Below are 24888 nucleotides of genomic sequence, written 5' to 3'. Positions count from 1 at the left end.
GCTGAGAGGTACAAACCACAGGTCCAAATGCCTTCAGAAATTAATCTTTTCTTTAGTTGTCTAAAGATAAAATATATATAAGGAAATAAAACACTTCCAACTTTCTTCTATTTGTGGTACGGACAGAAATATGGCTTTCTTGTACCTGGCGGACAATATTCCGGTCTTGCCACGATTAATCAGCTGCTAAAAGAGGGAGGAAATGTAAATAATATAATTATCTACTTGCCTACCTGATAGTCACAAAATCTCTCCCTTCTCATTCTTCTACCTCCTTCCTTTCCTCCCTTTTTCCCTTCCTCCTTCCCTTTTTATTCTGTCAGAATTCAAAAATAGTCTTTAAGTCAAGAACATGATTATAATTGTCCAAATATCTATTCCCCAGCCCAAACTTCTTGTTAGGGGGTTGGTGTCCAAATACGACTAGATATATTCAATCTCATCTGGAATAAGAGTCTAGATTCACACACAGCACAACCACTCCCACAACCACTGTCCCCATGAGCCTCTCCTACTATGCTCTGTTCCCAGAGAATCTGGCCTCCCAGAGGTCAGACTCCACATGATTTGAAACATATTATCTATCCCTACCTCCACAGATAAACATCCCAAGCCTTCAGAAACTATAGTCCTGTTTGTTTCTAATAGTGATAACAATAGCTAACATATAGTAAACCCCAAGCACTAAATGTTCTTCTAAGTGTTTTACATATATAAATTCTACTTTCAATGTTATGAGCTAGAGAATATTTTCATTTATATTTTAAATAGCAGCAAATTGAGACACTAAGTTAAGTAACTTGCCAAAGCCACACACCTAACAGATTGTAGATCAAGAATTTAAGACCTAAGAAGTCTGGCTTCAGTGTCTGCAATCTTAATCACTGTGTCAATGCTCCCTGTATCACAGGAAGAAATTCCATCCATCTGGAAGTTGTACTGATTGTTTTCAAGAACCAAATCACAACTAGAGTTTTAGCAATCTGTGAATCAATCCCCTGCATCTAGTCACCTGCTCAATATCCCTTGGTCTAAGCAACTTCACTATTTTCAGTTATGCTCTGTTACTTTACAAACCTCTGCCAGTGCTTTTCTTCTGAGGCAGTAACCTTCCAGATTTCACCGGAATTTTGAACCCAGCATAATCACTGAGTCATGGACTTTAACTGACCTGAAGTGGTCAGGCATCATTTCCTTTCTTTTCCACCTCCATTTGATTGTTAGTGCTACCTTGTGACAGCTAGGGACACTGTCAAATTGTTCTCAAATTTATTGCTTTACTTTGAAAGATAACTACTCTACCTCCTTGATTCCTTTGCCTCAATCTGACATTTTCATTTCATAGAGTTATTACGGATTTTCCAACATTTAGAAAAGTTTCAGTACTAACTGGAATCTAACTCTTTTTAAAGGAAAATCATTCAATAGTTACAACAAAGTATATTTTAACCTCTGTCTGAAGAGCTAACAAAAACAGATTTTTCCCTCTTAATAACAATTGCTACCATTTATTGAATACTTACTACAGGTCAGATATTGCTAAGTGTTTTTAATGCATTATTTTATTATGGAGATGAGAAAACTCAGGCTTATAGAAGTCAAGTACCTTGTTTCACATCACAGAAAGTAGGAGTTCCAGAGTCTATGCCTTCCCCAGGGTTAGGCTGATATGCAAATCTACTTCCTCCTGGCCTACTAATCTACTTCAATATGTATTAGATACAACGTGAAGAAAAGATCATCATCTCTTTTTCAAAATGGAGAAGACAACTGTTTTATAGAATTATTAAAATGTAATCTTATCTCTGTGGAATTTCATCCTTGTATTTCATAGATATTCTTGTTTCTTGTCAACTGTCAAACTTGGCCATATCTGTTTTCTGAATGTTACTGGCAGTGGTATTAAGATCTATCACCTACCCTTCTTTTAGCTTTGGACAGAAAAATCAAAACTAAATTAGACTAAATGTTAAGATTACTACTTAATTCTCTTAACAAAACATATATACCTAGATGGCTTCTAGACACAGGAGTTTAAGGACTAGGAACCATGTTTGTACTTCTGCTTTGCTTTCGGAGTCTCTTTGTAGTATCTTATTCCTCATAACTGCTTCTTGTAGAAACTGAGGAAATACTTTTTTCATATCCAGCAGCAAATAAATAAAAACCAAAACAAGAAGTAAAATAAAACACTTCATCAAGTATGGGCTAAACGTGATTCCTTTGGTCTAGGAGGCTAGCCTTTCCTTCCATTCATATGGGAGGAAAAACTGTAGGATCTCTTTACTAAATCCATTCAAACAAGCACATGGTAAAATTCAACACTTTTTGTGATTAAAAAAAATTCAAACTATAGTTATAGAAAATGTGTCCTTCGGTTAATAAAATTACTGTGCCCAAAATAACAGTAAACATTGACCATTCCTATTGGTGAAACTTTGTAGCATTTCTAATAAAGTCAATATTACACCAAAGGCATTAAGCATTGTTGTAAGACCAAGAAATAGGAAACATAATAATTTAAAATTTAAAGACAAAAGTAATAATATTTGCAGAAAATAGCAACACAGAAAGTCAAAGAACATCTATAAGCTATTATAACTACAACTCAGAAGTGTTATGAATTTATACCTTTATATAAATATAAAAGCATTCCTATATACCAGCAATAATTTTTAAATGTAATGGAAAATATAACAGCAATAATAAATAATGTACTTAGAAATAACTTTAATAAATGATATGTAAAATTTTATGAGAACATGAATTGTAATCTAAATGAAGGTGTAAAAATACACATGATTTTAGATGGAAATTGAAAGTGTCAGTATTATCCAAGTTGTTATAAATTTGATGTGATATCAATTTTAAAATCTTAATTAAACAGAAACTAAACCAATCCTGAAATTCATGTAGAGCATACGACATGGAAGAAATTAAAACCAAGCCATAGATGGAGAGAAAATATTTGGAACATATACCCTCTGAACCATAAAAGAAATACTATAAGTATATAGAAGAAAGAAAAACATTTAATTCCTGCAAACTAGACAAAGGCTATGAGGAGGCAATGCCCAGATCAAGAAACCTAAACGACTAATTAATATACAAAAAGATGTTTACCATTAATGATCAGAGAAATGCAAAGTTAAAACAATAATGGGGCCCAGCATGGTGGCTCATTTCTATAATTCTAGCTCTCAGGAGGCTGAGGCAGGAGGATCACAGCAAGTTCAATACCAGCCTGGCCGACCTAGTAAGTTCAAGATCAGCCTGAACTACACAATGAGACCCTACAAAGTGAGACACAGTGAACTACACAGTGAGAATTATGATAATAGTAACACTAGTAATGAAATACAAAATCATAGCCATCAAGTTGGGGAAAATGTAATCTTTGATAATTGCAAATTCTGGGAAAACAAAGACTCAAAAATCATAAGTGGTAAGTGTATGTTTGTTTCCCTACAAAGAGCAGTTATGTCTTTGGACAGTTCTGAAGAGCAACAATGTCTAGTAAACAATATCTAATAGACAAATCTACTTTTAGGTATATATTGCAAAAAAATATATATCTAGTTCTAGAAGCATGTACAAAATTGCAAATTACCTTGATTACAATAGCAAAAATTAAAATGGAAGAATTAATCTCCATAGGCACAATGATAAACTGTAGTTTATAAACTATAATAATAAGTAGCAATGAAAATGAAACAATATTTAAGTATAATCACACTGAACTGCTCTTAAAGTAATACTTGAAAAAATGTTGACTACCATGATACAATGTATAAATTTTGATACACCCATGGAGATATATATATATATATATATTATATGATTTGTGCATAAAATACATCTAATAAACATGGGCATGAAAAATACTTAGCAAATTTAGGATAGCAATTAGGGTAAGGAGAGGAGGACATGGGATAAATGCAAGTGGATAAATGTAGCTAACTTTTAATAGTGTTTCATTTATTAAGAAAATATCTGAAACAAAAATAAGAAAAAGTTAATACTCATTAGTTTCAGTGGTGGAATCATAGATATTTGTTATATTAACTTCTGTGCTATTTCTGTGTCTTTAAAGCTTTTTGAAAATTTTTAATTTTTTCTTAACATAGAAAATATAATAATTATAGGCTAAAGAAAAGTAAGACAAAGGCCAAAAAATGTCTACACATTTAACAGTTTTCCCCATATAGATAAATAACTAAAGTAATGCCATTAGTGTAACTTGAACTCAATTTCATGTTGGATCAGGAGGCTCATAAGCATATTTTCATCATCATATAATGTCTTGATTTGATTCTTTCCAACATCAATGAAAAAGAAAGTGTCGATAGCTAGCAAGTGAGCAATCTGAGTAAGAACCATTGTTTTGCAAAGTATTGCTTCCAAGAGCTATTAGCTCTATTTTTGTTTAATTTACCATTAAGATTGAGTTTTATAGTAAAATAGAAATGTACTTGTTAATTTTAGAAATCCCAGGACAGCTCATATTTTTAAACCTTGTACTTAGCATATAAGCATGATAATATCAGCTTCTTAGAAAATCACCAAAGCAACCATGTCCAAGGAAACCCTTGCCTTCTCAGCCTTTTTTCTTAATTTGCATTGCAAAATTTTTTCCAGAAGAAGTCAAAATTGCTTTGAGGAAATTTGAAGGCACTTTCTCTCATTAAGAATAGCACTATTTTAAACATAGTAGCATTTTCAGCCAATTAATTCTCAATAACCAGGCCAGAGCAAGCTCTTAAAAAAGATCCCCCCAGAAACACTGAAGTTTTTGATCTAATAAAGCCTGAGAAAATATTCTCAAATCCTTCCAATGACTACAAGTGCCTAAATTAATTAATCTGTGTTTCTCCCTTGAATGTAGTTTTTGTACATTGTTATTTTGAAGTCATTTCAAATTGATAGAAAGTTACAAGAATAATACAAATAACTTTTGGACATTTCATCTACACACATGCATATGCATGTACCCACACTCAGAGAAACACAGATATATAACTACAAATTTTCAGAGCCACAGGGCAGTAAATTGCAGACATTATGCCTTTTAACTCTGCATTTCCTGACAACAGGAACTTAATTCATGTAAGCCTAAAGCTAACAAGCAAATATAATATCAACATTAGGAAATTAGCATTAGTACAATGCTATTATTTAATCTATGAGTGTTACTAATATTTTTCCAATTACTACAATGCCATCTGTAACAACAAATACATATATATGTATTGAAAATAACTTTCATATTAATATATTAAGCATATTCACATGTAGATATGACTCATATTTTTGGTTTCAAATCATTATGTTATAAGGACTATGTAATGTTTGTTGTGTCTTTTCTCGGGATTTGCTCAGAATTCATCATATTATCACACATTTCCAACAGTAGTGTCTTATTGGATATGAACATTTTCTATTGCAAACATTTTATGTTGATCTTTAAAATTGTTCTCTTTCTCATTTCTGTTTTATTTTATTTTACTAGTACATATTTGCAATACATGAAGGTAACATTCATTTTAGGGAGTAGGTACATGCACATAATATATCTCGATTCTTTTTTATTTCCCTCTTCATCCCCACCCACACCCCTCTCTCTGTCTCTAGATCTCTTTGTCCTTCTGTTCTTCATTGACTCTTATTTTTATTTAATTTATTCTTCATTGAGAAACTTAGAATACAGTTTATTTTTCTTATATTTCGCTCTTGAATGAAACAAGCAAATGTTCATTTCTTTCCCCTTTTCTATATCTGTTCTTTAAAAAGTTATTCAAGGCACTTTTTAAAATACTGTCAAATGTATATTTAAGCATGTCCAATTTAGTTTGTAGCGATGACCATGTTCTTCTGGCTTGTGATTGGTTTTAAGAGATAATGTTCATCAGGTGAATTTTCTGATAAATTTTACTCTTTCAAATTCTTAGTATAAATGAAGTCTCTTTGTATCTCTGCATTTGGTAGCCAGGAAGGAGAATTTGGGAGATTTGCAAGGCCCTCAACCTAGATCAAAGCAGGATAGCAATTTAGTTCTGGGGACAAGTGAGAGAAGTTTTCTATTTTTGTTTTGTTTTTGTCTGTCTTATATACTTTACAATATTCAAAACTTTCTCTTCTTGCTTCTTTTTGCTTTCACAACACTGTTTGTAAATAATTTCCTATGCTTCTTTCTCTGGTCTTCCCATTTCCATAAAATTCTGCTTTTCTTTTCTGCAATTTTTCTCCACTTCAGTCTCTGGAAATCTTAGTATAGGAAGTTGAAAATAGTACTATTGAAAACTGATGTTTATTTTCTACTTATAAGAAATTGAACTGTGAGGGAGAGAGGATGGAAAGGAGGGACAGGATGAATAAAGGAAGTAAAGTGTGCTCTGTACATGGACCAACTACACACGAGGAATGTAAACATTATGTACTGCAAATACATACCACAAAAAGGAAGGGGAGCAAGAAAGAGATGGGGAGGAAGGGAAAGGAAAGGGGATGAAAAAGGAATTAAAATGTGCTATGTACAAAAAGCAACTGCACACAAGGAATGTAAACATGTACTGCAAACGTGTACTAATAAAAAATTTAAAAAGAAATTGAACCTGTATTGCACTCTAATTATAATCATGTAAAAAATGGAATTTAATTGTTATTTTAGTTTGACCCAGCCTTTGGTACATTATGTAAATTATGAATGTTATAAGACAACATCAGTTTGAACTCTGATGCTAAATAGTTAGGCAGCCTTGAAAAAGTAATTTCACCTTCCTTACTTTAGTTTTCTAATCAATAAAATGAGAAGTTGAAATAGATGTTCTCTAAGCAGTTCTCCAGCTTTAAGTATGCTTAATTTTATGTGTCTAAATAGAGGTATATGACATCCATCATGTATCACGTTTTTTTGTTTTTTGTTTTTTGTTTTGGTACTGGGGATCAAACTCAGGACCTTGCTCTTGTAAAGCAGGCAGTGGAACCACTGAGCTAAATCCCTGGCCCCCACATGTTTTTTCCTAAATTTTTTCTTGGAAGTTTAACTTACCAGCAGTATCCTTCCTCAAAACTTATTTATGAATTCAAAGGTAGTTCTGATTCATCCAGATACATCTCAATTTCCATGGGAGCATTTCATTTTCATCCTCATTAAGGAAAATCATTGGGTATTCTTTCTATCCAGCCACCCAGAAACATTTTAGCATTCTTTGGTTACTGGAAACAAGAAGAGATTACACAGAGTGTCCATGCATTTTGAACAATCTTAAGGCATGAGCTGAATCTTTTTTCAGTAACATAAAAGGTATCATATAAGAGAGTTTTTCAATGAGAATTAAAATTTTTTGTGGTCTGAACTGGGAAACCAAGCTTTGAAAGCAGTTTCTCTTGAGTGGAACATATTGATCCAAGGGAGACTCTGACAAAATGAAGAGAAAGAAATTAAAGTTTAAAGAAAATGAATTAAATTTGTGAATTTGGCAGAATGCAAGAACAGTAGGTCTTGAGAGGAAAGGCAGGGAATCAAAAGTAGAAAAAGGCTGGGCAGTGGAACGGTTGGTAACTTTTTAATTACAACATAGTGGAAATCAGATCAAATAGAGTTAAGAACTTGGATTTAACCGTACCAAAATTATTCCATGCACAGTTGCCCAGCAACTGAAACTTTCCTTTATGTTAAGATAAAAACCAGAAAATTACATGAAAACAAAGCAAAGAGAAAGTCAGAATGAGCTACTTCTGAAGGAAGACCTGGGCCAGAGTGTAGAAAGGAATTTGCAATGTAGAACAAGATAGATGCAATGAAAGGTATGAATATAACATACATAAATGAGCCTGCATACTCAGAAAGAGACAGATTGGAACTTCTACTGTATTGCACTTTTTGCTAATTAATCATGATTATTTTTCTGTAACAAATAGCATCTTTACCATCTACACTCTCTTACTTGGTCTTGCAAAAAAATCCCAAGAAGCAAGTGCACCATAAAGAAGAGCCTTTGCTGATTTCTGGGCAGTTGCATTGAGATGGTAAAGCTGTCATTAGAAATTTGCCCAGGGAGGCCACAGATTAGGAGATCCATACCTCTCTGAGCCAGATAGGAAGGTATTGGAATGTGCCATCATTAAGAACTATGACTTTGTGCATACAGAAGACAAAACTGTAGCTAAGGATACTAAATGCAGCCTACACCACTGGAAGTATCTTTGGGTGAATGTCAATGTGGAAACCAACAAGAGGAAGAGCAAAACCTCGACAAAGTTGATGTAGGCAACATCAGTCCCATACCACCAACATGAAGCTTTTGACCAACAATGGAGAGTATGATCCAGTCATAAAATGTGATATAGTGAAGGATTATGTCTTTGTATACAGGAGCAAGCAGAGGATGTAGTACAGGTGACCATGGCCCTTGATAACACAGAGTTTCAAGATAGGATGGATGAGGGGGAAGTTTATGGCTATGATTATGCATGAGAATACACCTTTTGTGATACCCCATCTCTAGGATGTGCATCTTCTCAGCTGTATATATTGAGTTTCTCAGGAAACTTGGAACTTAATTTACATTGCTAAGTTCAGATCTTTCCTTCCCCACTCCTATTCATTTTCCTCTTCTCATCCTTCAATAGTTCTGGAGTTTCTCATTCATGTTCTGTTTTCCCAACAGCCACACTGTTTGCAGATCTTTGGTGTGGGCTGTACTAGCTCCTCCCTGTTCCCAAGGGCTATTGCATTTGGGGAAGATCTTGGTGAGATACCACTGATCCTAGATGTCTTCGGCCAAAAATCTGGGCCTATAAAGATGGATCACTTTTTTGTTTCTGGAAAAATAAACAGTTTTTCATTTTTTAAAAGAAATAAATGAAATCCAAGATTTCAGGAACAGTGGATATGAAAAGGTAAATGTCATTCTCCATGTGAAAAGACTCAGAGTGGAGGCCCACTGTCTCGATGGCTTTCAGCACCCTTGGCTGCATCTAGGAGGATGGACCAGGATAGTCAATACCTTAAGTCAACAATTGCCATTACTATTTGAAAAGTATAAACTAAATATAAATTTTTTATCTTTAGAATTTGACACTAAAAAGTCACAGTAATAGAAGGAGCAGTTCTAAAAGCAAAAGCAAAAGTTTAACATATCTCAGTCAGATTAGAATGGTTCTCCTAGTCCACCAAAGCAGTCCATGATCCTCAGAGTACATTGGCCACAGAGAACCAGTGGAGCAGTCATGCTGGCCTAAGTCATTTGTGCAGTTCACAGAAGGGATCAGCTGATCAGTTGGGCTGCCCACACGCAAAGACACTGCCAACATCCGCCCAAGTTGGAAAGGAAAAATAAAACTAATAAGGAAAATCAGGGTCTAGGTTGAAATCAGCTTTTCAATTTATCAGACAATTTGTTCAATTTCCTTTTACATCTGTATATAATGCCTGAAGGTACAATTTCTGAACAAATTAGTAGCTAAAGAGAGTCATCCTGTTATACTGGCTCAAACAAAAATTTTTTTAGAAATCTAGCTTCGATTTTTAGCACTTAGCTATCTGATCTTAGACAGATTACTAATCTTTGAGCTTCAATTTTCTTGCTATATAAAATGAGGGCAATAATCCTTCTTTGCATAGGTTAAGTAGAGAATAAATTTAATGCACCCACAGAGTAGAAATTCATTACGTAGTATCAGTGGAGATAGTAGGAATGATCTTAATATCATTTGTCAATTGTTTTACTGTGTTAAGATTGATAATTGTTTTTATTTCTATTATAAGGATGTCATTTTGCCATTTTTTCTTTTTTCTTTTCTTTTTTTTCTTTTTTTTTTTTTTTTTTTTTGGTACCAGGATCGAACTCGGGACCTTGTGGTTTCAAGGCAGGTGGCAGAACCACTGAACTAAATCCCTGGCCCTTGACATTTTTTTCAATAAATATTTTACCTTTTATAATGAAAGACTGTTCTGGTATTTTTCAGTTATTCTTTCAATCCTGACTTTGCCCCAGTGAAGAGGAAGAGAGAAGGATATCTAAGATCCAGTTTTTACAGAAATCTTGAGCTTCTGTACCTAGCTAACTTAATTTGGGTATCTGGAGTTTGATTTTAACAAAATCATATTGGATCTAGAGACCATAATCTTAAGTTAAATAAATCAGAAATACAATTTTAAACATTGCATTGTTTCTCAGAAACCCGAAGTGGAAATAAGAAGCAAAATGGTGGGTAGATATTGGGGAATAGGAAGAACTTGTTCAAATGGGAAGGGGAACAAGGAAGGGGGATAGGGGAAAGGGAAGGAAAGGAAAAGAAATTTTAGGAAAAGAGAATTGAAGTAAAAAATGGAAACAGATTTTGTAAATAAGGAGGGAAAGAAGTGTAGAAGAGAGGGGAGAGGGATGGGCAAAATAAAGAATTGAAATATATTATGTGCAGGTACAAATTCCCTATGATAAATGTGATCATTGTTTGGAAAACATGTACTAATAAAAAATTAATGAATTAATTTTTTAAAAATTGTATTAGAAATTTTCCCAGCCAGATTCAGTATGCAAGGCAGGTAAAATCTGGGATAGTGAGAGGATATTTTGGTCTTTTCCCTAAATGTCTGAATGTAAACTAAGACCTAAAAAAATGAAACATAATGTAGTTTTACATTACAAGGAGAAGAGGCCCAGCATTTTAATTATATTGAGTTCAATAAGGAACAGCTTCACATCTTATTTAATGACAGTGTTCATTTCTACAATAAACATACGATGTCATATTACTGGTGCTTTTAGCAGTGTAGGAGTAAATGGAAGGATAGACAAATATGTGGGCTAGAGAACAGAAGTAGACACAATACTGATCTCAATGTGGCTGACAAATAGAGAATAATGTACAAAAAAGGATTATGGTAATTCAAGTTCCTCTCCAGGAAGATAGAACATCAAATGAAGCAGTCCAGAATGGAAGGAGTTGGTCATGGGAGTCTTTGGCAACAGGAACCATGGGAGCATTATTTTAGGGTCAGATTTTCAAAGGGAATTTTTCTGAAAGTAAGAAGAGGAACTAACTAGCCTGGTAGCTGGGCTATGAGAGAAAATATTGTATAATGAAACTGGCAAGCAGTCTCAGTCTGCTGGAGAGTTTAATAATGAGCTGAAAAACACAGCCAGCTATGTGACATGGAACTGTGCACCAGCATTATTCAAGGGGACACAGGAGTGTTGCTCCGAGAGAGAGAATTGTGAAAGAAGTCCTAAAGCATAAGAAGTATGATACACAGCAGCACCTTGCTCCTGATTCCAAACCTCTGGTGGAACACAGCAGCTGAGATCAGGCTAGGTCAGGCAGAAGCTCACATTAAGTGAAACATGACTCATTTGTGCACTCGGGTGCATCTTATATTTTCTCATTTTGGTTGTTCTATAATGAGAAGAAGGAAACATTTTACTCTGTAATCACATTCAGGAATCTAGAACATCAGGCTTCAGAGTTTCTGTTGACTTATGAGTCTCTCTGGATGCTAGTCATGATGGAAAATATCATTTAAAACCTGTAATGTATAAGGAGGCATAACATATGACCTTCTAAATATACTAAAAAAGAAATCATCATAACATAACTGAGGTGTGCCCTTAGCAGTGTTGACCTAGTTCAAAGCTCTTTGGGAGTTCAAATTGGAAAATAAATTCTGGCTTTCATCAAATGGTACCACTTCACCTTCATTGTCATTCCAGAGAGATATAAGGAAACATAAGTTCTAAAACTAAATTTTAAAAGCATGCGGGCATTTAAATAAATGGTTTCTTCTTCAAAGCAGTTACTTTAGGATACTCTGTGCTAATTTTACAAGGCAACCTATATTGACATTGTTAATCATTTCCTCCCCATTTGTAACTTTGTCTGAGAACCTCGGTTATCCACAGACTGGAGAAGTGCAGCTTTATTTACTGTGTGGCTTCACACAGGTCACTGGCTCTAGAGTCAATCATTGCAAAAGTCTGGGGGGACTCAGATGAGGTAAGTCAAAGTTACTCCATCTCAAAATCTGCCTACTGGGCAACCCAAACTGTGACATGGGAAGCTAGAAGTAGCCTCATCAAGAATCCATGAAACTTAGACATATTAATCTGAAATTTTTTTTCACAATTTAAAAGCTGGATTTTACCTATATTTTGACCTAAAGTTCTTATGAGTGTTTTACAAGGTTTTGCTACCATAGAACCCCTGAATAGTAAAAAACAGTTCTATTTGAAGCAAAAAATTCTATGAAGACTTGTTCTTATCTTTTAAAATCACATGAATTTTGTGGTGTTAATATATATTTACTTGCAATATTACATAATAAATAATATTATTAATTTAAATTTCTTAACTTTTCCCCCAAGATTTTCAAATAAAACCGGTAGCATTTCTACTTCCATGAAAACTTGTCTTGTGGCTTTTGCATTCCCTCCCACCACGTGTACTGCCCAGAATAATTACATGAAGTTTTATAGCAGCATTAGAGGGGGAAGGATGAGAATGTAGAAAATGAGAGGAAGACAGGAACAATAGCACATGACGAAATTCAGTTTCACTTGTGAGATTGGGCCCTCTGCTATCATTTTCTGATATGCTCTAGAACGACTGAAACTACCTAAATATAAAGTACAGAGGAGTGAGCATTCTCTGTTCTTTGTTTCTTTTATATTCTCTGTTTACCAAAGGTGGAAGGAAGGGAACAGAGTCAGTACTGTCAATTTCAGGAAAGTCTTACTTTAACAATCAAAAAACCTCAAAGTTTACTCTCGGTATCAAATCAAACCAATCAACTTTGCCTTATTTTCTTAATTCTGGGAAGGCTATCCTGAAGTAAATCAACTGAAATAAAACCTATAATACAAGAAGAAAAAACATCCTAGAGGGAAGGTCATATCAAGATAAAAAGAAAAGCAAAAAATAGTAAGTCTCTTGCTTTTAATGTAGCCTTAACACTTTATATCAGAGGATACTGTAAAGAAACTGACAGCTCCTAAAGCTCTTCTTAAAAGCGGAACACTTTAGAAATAATATATCAATCAACCAATTCTTATTTGATGAAATATTTGAATAATAGTTTCAGTAACTTTTCTACTGTCCAGTGTTGATCTCATTTGCCATGATTTTAAATATTTATTAAACCCTAAAACAATATGAGGCTTTCCAGAGTTTCTTTCATATCCCATCCCATAAATCATGCTGAAAGAAAAAAAATTCTCATTAAACTCAAAAGTAATGAAATACTGGTAATATTCTTTGAAAGTTTAAAAAAGATGTTACAATGTTCACACATAGAGGAATACTATAACCAATTATTAATTATGATTTTTCACATTATACATTGGCAGTTATTTTATAATAACTTTATTGATAATATAACTATTGATAATATTACTGAATCCTAGTTCTCTTCATTGAGCAAGGGTATTATATATGACTGAAAATATTAGTTTATTTTAGAGGTCTATTCACAACTGTATACAACTGGGCAGGTATTAAATCCTAAACAATTTTGGTTTCTGGGGGAATAAAAGTTCTTGAGATCCCCTCTAAGTTCAGAACTCTACTTATCCTTTTCCTATCCAGCTGAGTTGAAATGCCTTTTAAGGATCTACCAAGTTGGAAATCTCCCCAAAGAATCTTGGTCCTAGAAGTTTCCAGAATAATCTAGTTTCTCTAGTAGCACTTCTAATTTTTTAAAAACATTGTGTATGATATTTCTTATATGTATATGCATAGAGTTTATAAAATCAAAATCAAAGTGCCATATGTACGTGAAAGGAGTAGACTTCTATCTCACTGGCCTTTCAACAGAAAGTAATAAAGACAAGGAATAGATTATAAGAATCACTCCATGGAGTTTGAAAAGTACCCGTGTCATGACAACCAAACACAATGAGTGAGCTTTGACTGCATTCAGACTATGAAAAAAAAAATCAAGAAGAATGTTTTAGGGTTAAGAAAATTTGAATATGGATTATATTAGAAAATATTACTGTTAAATTCCTTGAGTGTGAAAATAGTATTTTAGTTTTTTATAGGATTATATCATTCTTAGGTAGTATATGAGGTTTGATTGAAATATATGAAGAATGTTTAAATTTTTTAAAAAGTTATTGCAGTAAAGGCAACAGTGCAATTAATCCCCCTCAAAATACTCCTTTTCACTTGGAAGGCACTTATTTCACCCTTCTTACCACTTCTTATAGCAGTCCTGGAAGTCCGCTTTCAAGAGTATCCTTAGTTTTAACGGTTGTGGCTGCCTCATTGTTCTAAATTGACTCAAAATATTTACTTTCTGTGGTTATTTTAACTTTAGGGAAGAGTCAGAAGTCAAATGGTGCCAGACCTTGTAGATAAGGCAGGTAAAGACATGCTGTAATGTTTTTTGTGAGCCTGTCTTTCTGTTACATGGAACTCGGCAGCAGTATTTACCATAATTTTTGTCCCACCTGACAAAAGACATTCAAAGAAAAGAACTTCCAGAAGTGCTTCATAACATGTTAAGGACAATGAGATAAAAATGTTTGAAGCAAGGAGGATTATTTCTAGGAGGATTAATGGCAACATGTCATTTACTGTAATACATTTTTAAAATTTAAACATTCATTGCATATTTTGATCGCTTCTTATACGGTTGATTATTGAGGAGGAATTAAGCTATCATTTTATCTACAATTTACATGCAAATTATCTTATAATTTCTTTTGAAATATTTCTGAAAAGTTTTGACACTTTCATACTTTAAAAGAAATTGGAATCTTATGCCAAAACCAACAGAATATCAGTACAGAAATTTGAGTGAAATTTTTAAATTATAATTTGAAAAGGAAAGTCATTGTACTAATATTTTGAATTCATGGTAGAGAAAATAAGATGGAGGAAGAGAGGTTTATGGAAAGTCATAATTAGCGTCATTATGAGATGTTTAAAATCTACCCTTGAATTTACATCCTGAAAAATCTAAATGACTTCGGGAAACAGGGAAAGAAGAGGCAAAATCAAGTAATCCTCACATTCACAATGAAAGGAAAATAGATCTCAAAGGCGTCACAGAGACCTTTTAGAGAATGGCTGTGAAAATAAGTTTGAAGTGAAGACATTAAGAAAAGGGGCAGCAATTTTTGCAAACTGCAAAGATTTTGAAGTCACCTTAAATGACCTAGCTCTCTTTTTGTTATAATCAACTAGCTCCACACACTTGTAGCTCTTTGACTCGTTTTATGTAAAACAGTATTTACCTACCAAGATTTATCAACACATACCAAGAAGACTGTGTCCCCTTTCAGATGCATGCCAGTGTGCCATATTCCACCCCATATCCTGTCTTCTGCTTATTTTTTAATTCATATTGAATAATAGTAAAAACATTTATTGTAAAGCCATCATGTCAGATACAGTGATAGGCATTTTATGTATTTTTATATCTTAGCATCAACCCGAAAGTATCCTATGAAATAGGAATTACTTGATCACATATTTTGTAGCTGAAGAAACAGAAGGGTAGAGAGATGGAGCACTGTGCCTAAGTCCACCCTAGCAAATGCTGGACTGTAATTCAAATACTAGCTTGCTGTCTATGCTCTTACCAACTAAATTCACTGCCTCCTGTGTGAATCCTTAGATTCTATTATGTTCCTGCCTTCTAGGCTGCTTTGGCTTTCGGGTAACAGACACCAAACCTTGGCATCCCTTACTTTTTCTGTGCAGTGGCTGCCAACAATCTATCACTAATAGCACTCTAGAAAAGCTCCCAGCTCCACAGAGATAAATATTTAGAAAATATGAGGGACTTACTCACCCTTACCTAGTTGAGATCTTGTCCTTGGAGGAACACAGGCAGCTGGGAACATCAATGCCTTAGTACAGGCTAACCTTCTGCAGATATGCTTGCTCACATCTGCTTCTATTAATCTTCTCCAAGTAATCATATCTGACATGCTTTTCTACTCTTTAATACAAGACTTAATCAATGATAATTATAATTCTCTAATTAGTTTCTTAATGACATTTTAATAGAACAGTATAAAACCTTGGGCGTACTTTTCACTAGTTAGAAATGTTTTTACAAATAAACTCAAAATGCCTTACTTGCCCTCAAATATTCCTACAGGATATTTTAGTATTAATTGAGTCATCAAATCAAGTATCTCCACATTTTCCACTTTTCTTAAATTTCACTAACATCTTGCCTCCCTTCAGCACACATTTCTCTACCAACTTCACACACCTGATTAGTTTCATCACTTGCCTCTGAATATTCAACAACATCTCTGTCACTTTGCAGTATTTAATTTACTTTTTAAAAATATTATTGGCCTGTCCATGCATAGCCATTAAGTTGATCAATATCTGGTCAGATTCTTAGAGTTAATTGTATTAGACATGCTGGGGGAACATGCTCAATATATACCATTTTCTTTTTTTTTTTTATTAAATTCTTTTATTGGTACATTGTAGGTATACAACACAATTACATTTCTCATTGGGAATTGTACCTTTACATAATGCATCTTGGTTCTTATTTTTTCCCCATTCCTAGCCCTTCCTTCACCCCCTCCACCCTTCCCTATTTACAAAGACTTTATTTCCATTTTTTCCATTTCTCATCATTTTTCCTTTCCCTTCTTTCCTTTCCCCTGCCCCTCCCACTACCCCTACCCCTTTGGACCTTTTCTTCCTATGTTGCATTATCGATTATTCATTCTAATCATTGGTACATTTTAGGTATACAATATAATGACATTCATCATTGGAAATTTGCACCTTTACATCGTCTCTCTTGGTTCTTATTTTTCACCCTTGCCCAGCCCTCCCTTCAACCCCTCCATTCCTCCCTATTTACAAAGATTTTGTTCCTATTTTTCCATTTTCTCATATTAATCCCATTCCCTTCTATCCTTTCCCCTAGCCCTCCCACTTACTTCCCCTTTGCCCCTTTTCTTCCTATTTCACATTACCTATTATACATTTAGTCCATATTTACACTTTCAGTTTCTCACACCAGAGAAACTATTTGGTATTTATACATGTGTGTACTATTTATTTCACTTAAGACTATCGCCTCAATGTGCATCCACTTAGCTATAAATATCTCTAATTTCTCATTTTTGATGGCTGAGTAGTACTCCATTTTATTTAAAACCCACATTTTCTTTATCCAGTCTCCAGTTGATGGGCATTTGGGCTGTTTCCAAGTTTTAGCTATTACAAACTGTGCTGCTATGAACATGGGCTCACATATATCACTGTGGTATGATTCTTTTAATTCTTTGGGGAAGATCCCCAGCAGTGGAATAGCGGGGTCAAATGGGATTTCCAGTCCTAGTTCTTTGAGGTATCTCCATACTGATTTCCACAGTGGTTGCACCAGTCTACACTCCCACCAACAGTGGAGCAGTGTTCCTCTTTCCCCACAGCCCTGCCAGCATTTGTTATTGGTTGATTTCTTGATAGCAGCCATTCTTTCTGGAGTGAGGTGGAATTGCAGTGTTGTTTTCATTTGCATCTCTTGAATGACCAGTGATGTTGAACATTTTTTCATGTGTTTATTTGCTATTTCTACTTCCTTGTCTGAGAAATGTCTGTTCATTTCAGATGCCCATTTTCAGATTGGGTCTTTAAATTTGGGAGGTCTGATCTTTTTAAGTTCTTTATAGATTTGAGATAGTAGACCTTTGTCTGAGGAAGAGCAGGTGAAGATTTTTTCCCACATTGTGGGTTGTCCCTTCACACTGCTGGTGGTTTCTCTTGCTGTGCAGAAGCCTTTTAATAAGAAGAGATCCCATTTGTTGATTGTTTGTGCTAGTTCATGGGCAACTGAGGTTTCGTTCATAAAATCTTTTCCTACACCGATGTCTTCAAGGGTTCTACCTAACCTCTGTTCCAACTGGTTCAGAGTTTCTATTTTAATATTTAGATCTTTAATCCATTTTGATTTTAGTTTAGTTCATGGTGAGAGATATAAGTCTAGTTCTAATCTTTGGCAAGTTGAATATCTACCATTTTCTTTGGAAGGAATCTGGCTTCTCCTGAAGTAGTGGGCTTAAAGGGCTATATTTTGCTACAAGCACCCTCTATTTGGCCATTTCTGATTGGGTCAGAAGTACACACTTCACCCATTGGGAGCCAAACCATCAGCCAATCTATGGCAGAGCAAAGTTACAAGGGGCAAAACTAACATGAAGCTAGTGTGAAAAGAATGGTGAAGATACACAGAGAGAAGTAAAAATGATGAGCTATTGCCCACAATAAGAGGTGGTGCCTAACTGCTTCTTGTTTTTAAGAGCTTGGCTTCACTTTTAGTAGATGGATGTTTCATGATTTTCTTCTGTCCTTTCTATCACTTCCCACCCCTAATTTTTATTCACAGGTAAGCGGAGCACCTATCATCAGTACCAAGGTTAGTATATGGTTCTAGGCCTGAGTAGTAAAGGTTGAATCAAAGTAGCTTCAACAATCTATGTGTGGTCACAGGAGATCAGTAACTATAAGGAAATAAATGTTTTAAATTTAGTAACAAGAAATGAACCAGAGACTGGGATTCAAGGAATCAGCATGGATGTAAAGGATCTAGTATTTGAAGGATGAAACATGAGCCATGACAAAAAAATATTGGTTAACAAGAGTCAGGCCTAATGACAGAAGTTCAAGAAACCTCAAAACACTAAAAAAAAAAAAAATCTATTTATCAATTATAGAACACAGAACAGAAGAGCTGGATAACACAAACAGATCGTCCAGAAAGTTTAGTTGTTAGAATTATCTTAAAAATAAAGTAGTGACTACCAAGTTCAGGAGAACATAATTATGATGATAAGATCAGGACAGAGTCCATAGGTGGGATGGTCACCATACTTAAGCCTAGATGGAAGCAGAATGGGAAGTTAGGCAGGGCCTCAAAATTGAGAGAATATTATGAAATCTTTCTAAATTTAATACCTTGGATAATTTGGGCTCCATGTATAATAAGCCACTTGGTCACTGACCGTGAAGCTGGGATGGGGTAGTAACGCTCAAGACAAAATGAAAACTCAGTCCTTATTTTGGAAGTGAATATTTGTCTCATAGTCAGTTGGGCAAATAAGGTATAGCAAGAAAATCTGGAAGTGGCTGTGAGCAGGAGTCAGATGGATAGTGGCAAGTTTTAACAATCTGTCTCTGTGCAGCAAATGCTAGTTATCAATAGGGGATAACTGGTCACATCAAGGCAGAGTTCCATTACACAAGCCAACAGTCAGGATGGAAGAGTAGATAACCCTAGGAAAATCCATTAGGGTTAATGTTAAAGGGATAACTCCACCAGTGTCATGAACATAAGCCATACAGGGGAAGTGGGAAGAAGATAAGGGATGATGGACCTCAGAACTGACACAGAAACCACATTTGCTCCTTATCTGAAGAAATGTATGCTTCACATGCTTCTAGGCAACTGGATACCCATCTTTTTCTCCTAAGTTTCCTGCACACATAACATACTTGCTTTCTGCATTAGACAGCTTTCCTGTCACTGGGACACAATAACCAACACCCATAATTTAAAGGAGAAAAGGTTTAATTTGGCTTACTGTTTCACAGGATTCTGTCTATGGTTAGCTGGCTCCAGGAGAGAAACATCACTACTAAAAGGTGTGGTGAAGCACTAATGCTTAGTCCCTGGTAGCCAAGAACAGCCCCAGAGAGGAAGGGTTCAGGGACCTCCACAACCCACCCAGACATACCTGGATGTATGCTCCTCCAATCTTCCAAGCAGATCTCAAAGCCATTCAAGTTGACACTATCAAACTTACCATTACATCCCATCCCATGTCAACTTGACATTCAAACATATCTCCTTAAACCATACTTAATCCCCAAATAAACACAAGGTCGTAATTCTTCCTAATATGATACAACCACCTTGCCTACACATAAGTCTTCCCCAAAGTCTCAACATCAGAATTTTTCAAAAGTCAAAGTGTCTTGAGACTCAAGACAAACTCTTCAGCTGTGAACCTCTGTAAAAATCAAAAACAAGTTACATAATTCCAAGGTACAATGGCACAGGGTAAACATTTCCATTTCCAAAGGGAGGAATAGGGGAATAGAAAAGAATTGAGCCAAACAAAAACAAAACCCACAGGGCAAACATTAAGTCCTATAGCCCCAGATACTGCATACAGTGCACTCCATAGTAAAATGTGAGCTCTAAAGGTTCAGGCAGCCACACCCCTATGACCTTTCCAGTTCCAGTCCATACAGCCTTTCTCATGGACTGGCTCCACTCTCAGGCTTCAGCTTTCCTTGGCAGACTTTCCACATTCCTGGCATCTCCAATTCCCCGGGGTCTCGAATACACCTTTGACTTCATTCCCACAGTTTTATAGATTGCCCTCTTTGGGGCTTCTTGCCTGGCCTGCCAGATCTTCCTTTGTGAAATCTATGTGAAAGCCTTCCTGTCTCTGCAACTCTTTCATCTCACACATTAATAAAACTACATCATTTAGATGACACCAAGTTCTGCTGTCATCAGAAACTACAGAGAGGCTGTCATGGACCATGGCTGCAGCAGCCTCTGAGTAGCAGGATTGCTCAACAGGGTGAAATGAATCTTGAGGAAACAATTTCCTAGTAGGCCCTTCTTGAGCAGGCATCCCAGAGATGCTCTTCTCAAATGAAATATTTTCAGTTTTTATACTCTTGAATCTATCATCTGTGGGGTCTTGCTGATTTCCGAGTTGCTCTCAAGCTCTCTTTCTTCTTGTTTCTGTACAAAGTACTTGCTTTCTTTTTCATGGCCCTAATTTGTTCAGTACTTCTTTGGACCCAAATTTGCACATGATTCCTTTTGGGCCAAAATTTATATTGTTCAAATTTTTTCTGCTTTTCTTTTTGGCCCCATTTCTTACTATAAATCTAACAAAAAGCAGCTACCACTCAGTTTCTGCCCATGCCACGGTGAGGTCCCAGGCACGGCTTGGAGCCCCGCCTCCATCCTGCACTCCACTTAGTCGCACGGGCTCCTCCAAGGCCCAGTTCCACCACCACCCCACCCAGACTCCAGCTCTTCTGTTACCTGGTCCCACACTAGAGAGGTACAAGAGATTATACTACACATAGTTAAATGTGATAGATTAATAACTACCACAAATTGTCATTTTCTAAGCTGTACTTGATGCTATGGTATTGCTGATTGTATCATTTGGTCTAACATGTTATGATTGATCTAATCAGTTTTCCTTCCTGGTATAAGGAAAATAAAATAGCCTCAGAGTCATTAGAGCCTCAAAACTTAAACACAAGACATATCTGGAAGACACCTCTGAAAAATCAATCATTCCACAAGGGTTTTAAACATAAGCAACAAAGATACCTACATTGAGCAATATTGAAATATCAACCCAGAAATTAAACCAAGGACAGTACCAAAAACAAAAATGAGAAGACATTTAAGCAAGGCACAAATGCAGGCTTCCATGGCACAAAAAGGAAATTCTGGGGGAAATGAGATGGAAAAGTCTGATAATCAACCACCTGGACAACCTGAACTGATAGGACAGGAAGTAACAAAGCAGATGCATGAATCTCTAGAAAAATTCAAAGCAGAAATAATCTCCCAGATAAATACAGAGATGGTGAGTACAGTGAAAGACATGATTAGAGGCTCTAGAGCAGAAACAAATAAGAAAATAAATGAGATCAGATACATGCTGGAAGCCATGAATGCCCAGCATAAGAAAGAAATGGAAACCATGAAACAGATTCAAACAGATATTTAGGAGATTAAAAACTCCATTGAAAGCATGCAGAGCAGACTAAGAGCATCTATCAGATAGAGAAGACAGGATTGTGGTTAAGGATCATGAAAACAGAGATTTCTTAAAGATAGTAAGGGACCATGGGAAATCAATCCAACAGCTGCTAGATGATGCAAAGAAGAATAACATAAGACTGATAGGAGTCCATGGAAAAACAGGAGAAAGTACAATAGACATAAAAAACTGTTCTCAGAAGTAATAGTAGAAAACTTCCCAGACAGAGGTAGAGAATTGGACATACAGAAAAATGAGACATATAGAACTCCAACTAGCCACTATCAAAAAAAATCTAGACCTAGACATATAATAGTTAAGATCCCAGAAACCCAACAGAAGAACAAAATTCTACAAGAAGTTAGAGAAAAGAAAGAAATCACCTACAAAGGAAAGCCCATCAGAATCATGGCAGATTTCTCAACACAAACCCTCAAATCAAGGAGAGCCTGGAGTGAAGTATTTCAGGCCCTAAAAGAAAATAACCTCCAACCTAGACTGTTGTATCCAGCAAAATTATCTTTCAAAATCGACAGGAAAATTAGATACTTTCACGAAAAAGAACACTTGAGAAATTTCATGAACACCAAATCAGCACTCCAAACAATTTTATGCACTATCCTAGAAAAAGACAATGAAGGTCACAGAGAGAAGACACCATGAAAGGTAAGACACTAAAGGGAAAGGAGGAAAAATAGAAATAAAAGAGCCAACAACAATAAAACATCATGGCAAGGATAAGTCAATATCTCTCAATTATAACTATCAATGTTAATGGCCTCAATTCTCCAATCAAAAGAAATAGACTGACAGAATAGATTAAGAAGCAAAACCCAGCAATATGCTATATACAAGAAACACACCTAACTCAAAAGGAAATCTATAGACTGAAAGTAAAATGATGGAAAATAGTTCTCCACATGACAGGAACCCCCAAAAAAGGAATCTTATTGGCAGAAAGTAGATTTCAAACCAAAACTAAGTAAGAGAGATGAAGATGGTCACTACATCCTTGTAAAGGGAACAATCCTAGAGGAAGAGATGACAATCCTAAATATTTATGCACCAAATACAAATGCCCTCAACTATACAAAACAAATATTAATGAACACGAAAAACCAAAAAACCAATAACATAATTGTAGTGGGGGACCTCAACACCCCTCTATCACAAATAGACAGATCATCTAGAAAACAAATTAACAATGAAATTCTAGAACTGAACCAAGCTATTGAACAAATGGATGTAATAGATGTTTATAGAGTGTTCCACCCCACAAAATCAGAATACACATTCTTGTCAACTGCACACAGGTCATTCTCCAAAATAGATCATGTGCTAGCTCATAGAGCATATCTAAGTAAATGTAAAAGAATTGAAGTTATCCCCTTTGTATTATCAGACTGTGGTGCAATAAAATTGGAGATTAATAACATAAGAAACCGCAAAATTCACACAAACACATGGAAATCGAATAACACCCTCCTGAACAACCAATGGGTCACAGAGGAAATTAAAGAAGAAATTAGATAGTTTCTACAAGTAAATGCTAATGCCAGTAGAACATACCAGAATCTGTGGGACACAATGAAAGCAGTTCTATGTGGGAAATTCATAGCAGTAAATGCTCATATTAGGACAACAGAGAGAACTCAGTTAAATAACCTAATGCAGAACCTCAAGCTCCTAGAAAAAGAAGAGCATAACAAACACAAACCTCATACAAGAAAGGAAATTATAAAGATCCAAGCAGAAATTAATGCAATGGAGACTAAGAGAATGATACAAAAAAATCAATGAATCAAAGAGCTGGTTTTTTGAAAGAATAAATAAAATTGATAAACCTTTAGCCAGCCTTATCAAAAAAGGAAAGAAAAGGCTCAAATCCATGCAATTAAGAATGAAAAAGTTGAAACCACAACAGATCCAGCAGAAATCCAGAGGATCATTAATACCTACTTTGAGAACCTGTACTCTAATAAAATGGAAAACACAGAAGAAATGGACAGATTCCTAGAAACATACAAATTGCCGAGGTTAAATCAAGAAGATATAGAAATTCTAAACACCCCAATTACAAAGAGTGAACTTGAAAACATAATAAAAAACTTACCAACAGAGAAAAGCCCAGGTCCTAATGGCTTCACTGCAGAATTCTACAAGACATTTAAAGAAGAACTATCACCATTACTCTTTAAACTCATCAAGGAAATTGAAAGGGAAGCAAGGCTTCCAAATTCTTTCCTGGAAGCAAGTGTTACTTTGATTTCAAAACCAGGGAAAGACCCAACCCAAAAAGAGAACTACAGACCAATCTCCCTAATGAACATAGATGCAAAAATCCTCAACAAGATACTGGCAAACAGAATACAGAGTGTCATCAAGAACATCATACACCCTGACCAAGTTGGATTTATCCCAGGGATGCAAGGATGGTTCAACATCCATAAATCAATAAATGTAATACACCATATTAACAGAGTCAAGGACAAAAACCATATGATCATCTCAATAGATGCAGAAAAGACATTTGACAAAATCCAGCACCCATTCACGATAAAAACCCTACAGAAAATTGGAATAGAAGGTCTTTATCTCAAGCTGATTAAGGCTATCTATGACAAACCAACAGTCAACATAATACTAAGTGGTCAAAAACTGAAAACTTTCATGCTAAAATCAGGAACAAGACAAGGATGCCCACTATCACCACTCCTGTTCAATATTGTTCTGGCAACATTAGCCATAGCAATTAGAAAAGAGAAAGAAATAAAAGGAATAGAGATAGGAAAGGAAGAAGTGAAACTGTCATTATTTGCAGATGATATGATACTTTACATAGAAGACCCAAAAGCTCAGTCAAAAGTCTTCTAGACTTAATGGACAGATTCAGTAGAGTAGCTGGATACAAGGTCAACACTCAACAATAGCCTTCTTATACGCAAATAGCAGACCCATTGAGAGAGAAATGTGGGAAATAATTCCTTTTACAATAGCATCTAAAAACATTAAATATCTAGGAATCAACCTAACAAAGGAAGCAAAAGACCCCTACACTGAAAACTACAGTATTCTGAAGAAGGAGATCGAAGAGGATATA

The 24888-nt window shown here is 35.3% G+C and overlaps 1 pseudogene; it reads left to right on the top strand.

Moving 5' to 3' along the window:
• The first annotated feature begins 3159 nt into the window (after window positions 1-3159).
• LOC106010922 (RNA-binding protein 4 pseudogene) lies at window positions 3160-8476 on the top strand (annotated as a pseudogene).
• The last annotated feature ends 16412 nt before the right edge of the window (window positions 8477-24888 follow it).

Source organism: Heterocephalus glaber, unplaced genomic scaffold (genome assembly GCF_053883595.1).
Source record: "Heterocephalus glaber isolate CG9 unplaced genomic scaffold, H.glaber_assembly_v1.0 deba00001543, whole genome shotgun sequence".
Taxonomy (NCBI): domain Eukaryota; kingdom Metazoa; phylum Chordata; class Mammalia; order Rodentia; family Bathyergidae; genus Heterocephalus; species Heterocephalus glaber.
Note: the sequence above shows the minus strand (reverse complement) of the source record. Positions and strands in the feature narration are given on the sequence as shown.